General features: G+C 43.0%; 1 long non-coding RNA gene across 1 annotated transcript; it reads left to right on the top strand.

The window, feature by feature from the left end:
* The first annotated feature begins 518 nt into the window (after positions 1-518).
* LOC111818908 lies at positions 519-8,649 on the top strand. The gene is made up of 3 exons (XR_002822776.1): positions 519-742; positions 4,886-4,940; positions 8,370-8,649. It is a non-coding gene; the product is annotated as an uncharacterized LOC111818908 (long non-coding RNA).
* Positions 8,650-10,051: the final 1,402 nt, after the last annotated feature.

Here is a 10,051-nt window from a genome sequence, read left to right as displayed (position 1 = left end):
AAAAAAAAAAAAAAAAGTGTCATCTAGCACACTGTCCATTCTCATGCACTGGGTTAATTTATCCCTTAGTTGTTGCAGAGAGATCGGGTCCACAGTCTCCCAAACAAGTGGACAGCAAAGACTAAGAGAAATGGTATGATTTCAGGGCTCCAAGAAGATCAAAACCTCTCACAGAATTCAAGATTCTCTGGAGCTAAGACCCACATTTATTTAGTTATCAGAACAATAGAGGGGGGATACTCAAGAAGGGTGGAAACTACTGAAGGCCTTCTCCAAATAAAGCATTATGTGAATTTAGGAGAGCTATGTTAACTCCAGGTAAGTCTCCACCCAGGAGTGAGATGCCTGAGGCTGTAGTCTTTATCTAGTTGAGGTTGGAGTCAGGTGTCTTTAGCTGTCCCACCTTGCCTTATCCTTTGAGGCTTCACAGTTTCACCTGCCCTTAAGGGCCTCCATGGGGACCAGTGACTCATAGGGGTTCACTCACTGTGAGTCTGCTGCCCATCTCCAGACAAGGGACAGAGGCATTGCACAGACTGAAAGGTTAACATGGAAAGACAATTGATTAAGTCCTGCTCAGAGCTGCTTTGGAGTGGTCTGCATAATTCATCCACAACACTGCCTGGACAACTCCCATGGACCTACTGGGCTGGGCTGTCTTCTCAGTGCTCAAGAGCCAGTTCCACACAGTGGATGCAGAGCACCCGACTCATCACCCAGATGAACACAGGACAACTACAAGGTAAGGTGCTGAGGGAGAAACACTGTGTGGATAGGGCAGGACAGCCAGAAAGGTCATGCAGAGAGAGGGCTGGGAGGGTGCTGGCTAAGACTGGGGAGGGGACTGGCTGGGTCCCAAAGGCAACAGAGGCTTTTAAGCTAGAGGACTCAATCCACTCTGTTGTGAAAGTCTTCCAGCTGCCTGGAAGATGGACTGAAAAGGGCTAGGGAGATAGTTGAGTAGAATAAGTGCTTGCCTGGCAAACACAAGGGCCTGAGTTCAATCCCCAGTTCCACAAAAAAAAAAAAAAAAAAAAAAAAAAAAAAAAAAAAAGATGGACTGAGAAGCAAGAGTGGCTCCTTGTACAATACACAGAAGTCCAGAAAGAAGGCTGAGGTGCTGGGACTTGTTGCCAGGAGGGTGGGCATGGGAAGAAGGGGCTGAAGGCAGCTTCGCATGGGCAGTAGGCTTGAGGTGTGGGCAACGCGATGGGAGTAAGGGAGACAAGGCTGGGTGTATAGGAGAAGCGCAGTTTGAGAGTTTGAACTCCCCTGAGTAGCTCAAGCATTCTGCAGCCTTCACAGTGCTTTCCAGAAGCAAAGATGTCTTCACACACATCATACTCTACTGCTTTGCTACAGAAATTTGAATTTATAAGGAAAACAGAATCAGACTAAATATAGAAAGCATCTAATGCTGCTAGATGAACACAGTAAGGTTTAAACAGCTTGGGACAATCTGAGTTCCTCACACAGATGAAGGGACCAGTTATTTCTGAGATGCACGGTACCCTGCGGCAGGTGCTTTCACATTCGGGGCTGCACGCGCCACTGTACACACATGCCGTGCAGACTACAATCCTACAGAAGGCAGCATCACCTCTTTCTCTAGTTGCAGAAAGTGAGATTCAGAGAGGGTAAGTGGCTGGCCCAAAGTTTGGGAGGCGACAAGTGGCAGATTAGGGCTCTGTCTGTCCCTAAGCACCACCTCTCCTTCCACCTCCAGTGCCTTCCTGGCTGACAACCCCCTGGCCCCAGTCTGACCAAGTCCCAGTGGCCCCTTCTCCACACATCCTGCCTCCCATCCCAACCAAACTCTGAAGCTCACAGCCCATCATTATTCCTTCCTAGTACTCATCGTCCCCGTCAGAACATTTATGTTTTGCCATATTGCATACCTATTTATGGATTTTCTGTATGCCTAACAATAAGCTACCCCTTGCCCCTTTTCAATACTGGAGATTGGCCCCAGGCTCTCACACTGAGCTACACCCCCAACTAGTTTAAAAAATTTTTTTTTAATTTTATTTATTTATGTGTGTGTGTGTGTGTGTGGCCAGCTCAGCCCACCAGGGGGCGGGGCCGGCTGGCATGTGGTGCTGGAGGATTGAACTGCGGTCCCTCTGCTTTGCTAAGCTTGTTCTAAGTAGGCGCTTTAGACCACTGAGCCATCTTACCAGCCCAGTTTTTTAAATTTTTTATTCATTTTAATGAGAAAAAAATAGCAATGAAACAATTTCAAAACAGGTTAGTAGGACAATTACAATAATTAATACATTGCATATTGTCTTCATAAGTTATTCAGAGAACAAGATGCAGACACATCTTGTCTAAACAATATTAGTACAAACTTTTCTTCTCATTGAATAGAAGATAGCTATATATCCTATTTCACTACAAAATGGTCCTTTATTTATATCCCCCTTTTTTGTTTTGTTTTGTCAGAGATAGGGGTTCCATTGTTGTTAAGAGACCAACCAGTTTTTTATTTATTTTGAATAGGTCTTCACTAAATCACTGAATTTCTCAGGCTGAGCTCCTACTTGTGATCCTCCTGCCTCAGCCTCCCAGAGTGCTGGGATTACAGGTGTGCATCACACCTGGCTAACTGCTCACCCTTGAAGTCAAAGACTTTATGTTTACTAGAGGTGTTTGTGGATTTAAAACTATATATTAAACTGATTCAACAGGTCCAAAAGTTGGTAAATAAGGCTGAAACAATGCATCTGTATACAGCCACAACCATGGCCATCTTCCCCACATAAACACAAATGCAGCCATCTGTCCCCAAACCATAGAACAGATTAAGTTCATAAACCAAGGTATCACTGTAGATTACTCATATTTTTATTAAATTTTTTCTTGTAAAATAAATACCAAGTTTATACATACACACAAGTATTTTTATATAGTTCATAAGTTTCTCTTCAGGCACATAGTAAAATCTGTACCTGCACGCAGAAAGAATTCTGAAAAATAGAATAAAATAATATTATACATAATTTTAGAATGAATCTTCTAATTACAGTTTTAAGACTTTTTTTTAAACTTTATTTGTGTGTGTGTGTGTGTGTGTGGCCAGCTCAGTCCACCAGGGGGCGGGGCTGGCTGGCATGTGGTGCTGGGGGATTGAACCGCGGTCCCTGTGCTTTGCTAAGCTTGTTCTAAGTAGGGGCTTTAGACCACTGAGCCATCTCACCAGCCCTAAGACTTTCATAGACATCTTGCATAATCATTTCATAAAACCCATATTTACCTTCCTGTATGCCAAACTCAAAGACTCATGTAATGTTACAGCTAGAAATGAACTTAAAAATCAAAGAAGGGATGAAGAGAGGGTAGAAGAATGGGGGGAGGGGAATCAAGTTATATCGTGCACAGGTACAAATTCCCTACAGTGGATGTGCTCATTATGTATACTTAAAATGTGCCAATAAACTTGATTAATTTAAAAAAAAATCAGTCTACCAAAAAAAAAAAAAGTTAGGGGGCCGGGGTGATGGCTCAGTGGAATAAGCGCTTCCCTGGCAAGCATGAAGACTTGAGTTCGATCCCCGGTTCGCCAAAAAAAAAAAAATCAGTCTAGTGCCAGATGTAGTGGCACATGCCTGTAATCCAGCACTAGAGAGGCTGAGACAGGACTGTTATAAGTTTGAGGCCAGCGTGGGCTACACAGTCAACTGGACCAGTCTGAATTACATAGCAAGATCCTGTCTCAAAAGTCACTCAGTCCAATTCTTCGACTTTGTAGTTGAAACAGATTTAGGGTATGGAATGCTAGCGACCTCTACATAGGGCTACACAGTGTCGGAGAAGACTACTGTGCATGTCTTCCCAAAGTGGACTCTTAGCAGACTGCACTGCTATTCACTCTGCTTTCCCCAGCTCTCTAGTAACCACATGTGGCCACGTGACTATGCAGTAGCCAATGAGATGGAAGCAGAAGCCTATGGCCTTTCAGGAAGTCTCCTTAAAGGGAGACTTTCCATGCTCCCTGACTTCTTTCTTCCCCTTACCTGGAAAGGAGGCTGGGTCCCTGATGACCTCAGGATGTCACCATGGCAGCAGTAGACAGCCTATTCATCTTATTTGAGGAAAAAGTTGTGTGTTACTCAGGCTGCCACTATGGGTTTTCAGCTCTGAGCTGACAACGCTGATTAACCCACCTTGCTGCCCCTTTCCCCTGTAAATCTGCTCCTGTCTCAGCAAGTGACATTCTGTCCCACCAGCTGCTTGGAGCAAATACCTCAGAGTCAGTGCTAATGACTCTCTCACACCCCACAACCCTTCCACCAGCAATTTGTTAACTGTTCCTTCACTGTAGGCCAAATCTGCCTGTTTCCCTCTCTTTCCCTGTCCTTGTTCTGGTCCTGGCCACCATCCTCACAGGACGGCAGCAGCACCATCCTAAATAGCTCCCTGCATTCACTTCTGTCAGCCATCATCTCTTCCCCCAGCCTGTGTTCCGCAGAACAGCCAGACTGAACCTTTAAAAGGGAAAGTTAGCCCAGCTTCTCCTTTTCCTCAGAACTTTTCAATAGCTGTGCTCATGGGGATGGAGAGCAAAGTCTTTCCTAGAGCTGCTGCCTGCCAGGGTCCCTGCCTAGTCCTCTGACCTCACACACAGACACACACACACACACACACACACACACACACACACACACGCCCCCACACACTCCATCACACCACCTCCTCTTCACTACCTGGGAGCTCACCAGCTCCTGCCTGAGGCTTGTCTGTTCCCAGAACCCTTGAACCCCCCCATACCACACATATTTCTCCCTTAGCCTCCTCAGGCCTCTGACTGTGGCTTATAGGGGAGATCTTCCCAACCATCCTCCTAAAGTAAAACTCCACTACCCTCTCTGCATTTGTTCCTCAGCACATTCGCCACATGGCCTTTGCTGGTTTGTCATCTACATCCATCCCCCAGAAGGGTAAGCTCTCTTTTTTTTTTTTTTTTTTGCGGAACCGGGGATTGAACTCAGGCCCTTGTGCTTGCCAGGGAAGCACTTATTCCACTGATCCATCTCCCTGGCCCCAGAAGGGTAAGCTCATTTCCTTTATTCACTGTTTGGTTCTCAGTGCCCACAAGAGGGCCAAGAATGAGTGGGTCCGTGAGTGCTAAGCTGGTGTCCTTGAACCAGTTCCCATGGCCGCTAATTAAAATCCAGGTGTAAGTATATAGTTTATAAAGCCATTTGCTCTGAGTTGAAGTGTTGCTGTTGGATCTACTAACTGTCGCTGTGACAACTTACTAAATATTTGCTGCAGACGAAAATAAGTCAACTTCACCTTACTAGTTAAGAAAATATAAACAATTTGGTTTTCTATTCTAATAAGTCATGATTAATAACAATTTTAAAAACCTTGAAATGAGAGATGGAATACCATACAAAGCCTTTTCTTACTGTTCTTAGTGAAGAGGGTCAAACAGACCATGTATTATTCAGTGAGAAACACAGTAGTCCTCTCAGATCTTTCCAGCTTTACAGAAAATCCTGATGATTAATTTTAAAACATGAATACATAAACATCTACTAACAGATTTATCTTTTCATCCACAAACTATTTCTTTTCAAAGTTAGGAAATTTTCAGCTGGCCTTATAAACTGAAGTAACAAATCTTTAAGTAAACTTTATTTACTAATAAGGCTTAAGCTCAGAACATTTCTGGAGACAATGTATCATTAATATTTGTTTCCATCTGGAGAAGGAACAAAGCCTGACAAACACCACAGTTCCCCTGGCTCAAAGAAAAACAAGAGGCAGTCTAGCTTCTTCCAGCAGATGGGGGCTGAACCTTGCAAGGGAAAGATCATCAAGCTCTGAAGTTGTGCTTACAAAAATACATACTCCTCTCATACTTTTTTTTTGTGGAACCAGGGATTGAACTCAGGCCCTGAGCTTATTCTACTGAGCTATCTCCCTAGTCCGTTTGTGTTTTTGAGCTGCTGAAGTACTTTTTAGGGGAAAAAAAAATCTCTCCAAAAAGTGAGGGCCTTCCTTTGACTGTAGCTCTCCCTATATAGGGTATATCTCCCCTAACTCTGCCTCAGGTTCTTCCAAAGTAAACTCACATCATCTCTGCATATATTTTGTTTTGTTTTTTTGTTTTGTTTTCAGAACCGGGGATTGAACTCAGACCCTCGCACTTGCCAGGCAAGCGCTTATTCTGATATGAGCTGTCTCCTCAGCCCCAGGTAGAACTCTTTTTTTTTTTTTTTTGGCAGAACCGGGGATTGAATTCAGGACCTTGCGCTTACCAGGGAAGCGCTTATTCTACTGAGCCATCTCCCCGGCCCTCACATCATCTCTGGAAGACAGTTGTCACAATAACACATATAGAGTGTGTAACCCTACATAGGGTCCCACATAGTATTCAATGAACAGTAGCTGTTACCACTCCATGAGCAATTATCTCATCTAAAAACACTGGCACTTTTTAAAGTAATATACACAAATAAATCATTTGTAAAGCACTTGGAAAACACAGAAAAGTGTGGACTTAAAATTCTTCCATAGCACTGTGCATAAAATCTTCCACAAACAAAAGAGATGCTATGGACCACACAATTGTTCCTCTAACAACTTCAAAATAGTGACCTCTGCTGGCCAGTGAAAAACAGGAGCCCTCCAGTCAACTTCCATGATTGAGCAAGGGTTGAGTCAACCAGGCTTGGGTCCCCGTTTCTGGAGCAAAAACCAGGTACTACATTACAAGGGACAGAAATCCTCACAGGGGTTACCACGATGTAATTGGGATGTTAACAGAATTAAGGCTGGCCTTTCCATTTGCTCATCCACTCAGAAGATTATTTTTTCAAACTCCGTGGTCTCCTATTTTTAAAATGCCATAATTACATGCAAATGTTATAGCAGAAAAACAATGCAAAGGGCATTAAAAATCAATCTTCCATGTAAGCCTCAGATTTTCCAGCATGAAGATCCAAAAGCAGGAGTGGTGACAAATGTGTAGAAAACACAGTGAAAGAGTCAGAATGCATCATTAAGAATGTTACAACAAGGGGGTGGGGCTCACGGGGAGCATATGTCTCATTTAGCTGGAATAACTAACTACAAAAAAGGTTTTTTTAAAAAACCCTGCAAACTTCTGATAAGACACAGACATTCAATTAGGAAGCAGCCTAGACTCCTTTCTTCGGGCAAGTAAAATGCTAATGGAAGAGGCTGCTCCAGGGTCTGTTGGCTAGGATCTTCAGCTATAAAACACATTCCTACCTCCAAAGGTGTGAAATAAAAAAAGGGTCGCAAAATGGCAGCCACAGGACTGTGTAGTTTGGTTTGGCATATGCTGTATTTTTTTTTTTTTTAATCAATGCATTGCCAGCACTTTAAAAGTGGAGATTTCATATCAAAATCCAGTTTCTGCTTCATAAGCAAACAGCGAGAGCTGGCCATCCTGGGCCTGCACACTGCTCAAGTAGCAGTCAGCTATTGCCACGTGGCCACAGGCTCCCTCCTTTGCTGCAGCCCCCCAACATACACTACTGACCTCCCTAGTCCGCTTGCTACATCCCCTGCCTCTATGAATGTCTGAGACCCTGGGTCAGCACCAACCCTAAGACAGTTATGATAGTCATTCAGTCTGCACCCACCAATATGCATGTAAAGGAACACATTTCCCTCTAAGAATGCCATTAGTTCTGTCACATCAGCTTCTATGCTTATATCTACCGATGATTTCTTTGACCAGAGGATTATTTAAAAGTTATTTAATTTCAAAACTTATCAACTGATGGGGCTGGTGAGATGGCTCAGTGGTCTAAAGCACCTACTTAGAACAAACTTAGCAAAGCAAAGGGACCACGGTTCAATCCCCCAGCACCATATGCCAGCCAGGGCCGCCCCCTGGTGGGCTGAGCTGGCCACACACACACACACACACACACACACACACACACACTAAATAAATAAAAATTAAAAAAAAAAAAAACACACAAAACTTATCAACTGATTGATTTCTTTTTTTTTTTTAACTTTCTACAAAAGTACGTTTGTTGGGGGCCAGGGAGATGGCTCAGTAGAATAAGCGCTTGCCAGGCAAGCGCAGGGCCTGAGTTCAATCCCTGGTTCCGCAAAAAAAAAAAAAAAGTACGTTTGTCCTGGAAGATCCGGAGCAGCTCCATGGCGAGCCACTCATAGGGGACGAAACTGCACACCTCCGGGATCATGTCCTGCATGAAGCTGGTGTGTTTGGTTTGCTCACATTCTTCACCTTGTGGCTCTTGTTGAGGCCCACGGCCATGGGATAGCGTGCAGCCATGGCTACGGGTCTTCAATGGTTGCAGTAGCAGAAGCTGAATTACCATTTTTAATTGATCTCTACCTTAATTGCCTTACAGACTGGCCTATGTATGGACAGATTCACAAACATTCAACATAAGCTTGAAAAGAATGAAGTACCCAGAAGATCAAGTCTGCTGTTTACACCATTCAAATATGCTGTCTCTACTGTCTTGTGTATTTAAGGCAATGTATATAAAAGTACACAAATTTTACACACCTGGTTCAGTGTGTTTGATATGAATACACCCATATAATCTAAATGTAGACATTTCCTCAGAAGCATTTCTCATGCCCTCCCAAGAAAACATTCCACCTTTCCCCACACCATTCTTTTATTTATTTATTTATTTTTTGTTCTTGAAAAGTACACACAAAGGCAATCACATATACATACATATTCCTTTGGGTCTGGCTTCCTTGCTTGATATCATGAGTTTCTTTCCTGTTGCTACATATAGTGATAGCTCACTTTTTTGACTGCAACATAATGCTCCATTGTTAAAGTAAAGCATATTATGTTTACCCATTCTGTTCATTCACACTTGAATTGTCTCCTATCTGCAACTACTGTAAAAAAATTCTGCCACAAGAAACATGACTTTTGGAGCATGTAATGGGCATACACCAAGTTAGTGGAATTGACAGACCTAGGGGAGGCACATGTCCTCTCATGCCTTCCAGCAATTATCTGAATTAAATTCCCCACATCTTCATCACCTGTTAGGCCTTTTTATTTTTTGCAGAACTGGGGATTGAACTCAGGCCCTTGTGCTTACCAGGCAAGCACTTACTCTACTGAGCTATCTCCCCGGCCTGTTTGGGCTTTTTAATCTTTTGCCCTTCAGGTGGTACGTAAAACAGTATCCTAATGGTGTTGAATGCTTACTTCCATTAAAAGCCATCTGGATAAATTCCTTTCTAAAATGTCTGCTCTTCTTTGGTCCACACTGCTGTACCTTTTGTACTGTGGTGCTGTTTTTTGGTGCATTAGTTTGTCCAAGACACAGGATGCTACCAGATTTATACCTGACTCCATTTTACCGGTCTCTTTATTTCCAACATATCTATCCCTGTTTTAGATGCCTCACATTAGTAACAAATTGAATTTTTATATTCAGTTTATCTTTGCTTCATACTTGTAACGTTTAGCCTATGTAATATAATTACTGATGTATTTGTTTTAAAATGTCTTATTGTGTGCTTTATTTATTTTTTGCAGAACGGGATTGAATTGAGGCCCTGGCAAGCGCTTATTCTACTGAGCTATCTCTCCAGCTCCATGTGCATTCTATTGGTCCTACCTGCTAGGTTTTCTTTTGCATTCATTTTGGTTATTCCACTTCGGAGTCTTTATTTTTTATGTATTTAGTACAGCGATCATCCTGTTTTCAGCCTCCCAATCCCTGAGATTACAGCGCGCCACCACACTCAGTCTGAGTCCCTGGCTCAGCATGCTCCAAGGGCAGGGCCGGCAAAGCACCCCATCCCTGCTTCTGCCCAAGCAGACACTTCAGTCCACTGAGCTATCTGGCCAACCCTTCTTGTCTTAAAACTTTTACTATTATTTTAATGGTTATACAATTTATATCTTAAGCCTATTATTAGTACTTTTACTCTTCCCAACAATATAAAGATCTCATCTTTTAACTCCTAAATACTGACATACCTGCTGTGATGCACTCTAATTCTCTACATTTAAGGCCTCATGAGTTGCAAGTCAATACTTGCATTTACTGTT

Source organism: Octodon degus, unplaced genomic scaffold (assembly GCF_000260255.1).
Source record: "Octodon degus isolate 3935 unplaced genomic scaffold, OctDeg1.0 scaffold00107, whole genome shotgun sequence".
Lineage (NCBI taxonomy): Eukaryota > Metazoa > Chordata > Mammalia > Rodentia > Octodontidae > Octodon > Octodon degus.
This window is presented reverse-complemented; position numbering and strand designations above follow the sequence as displayed.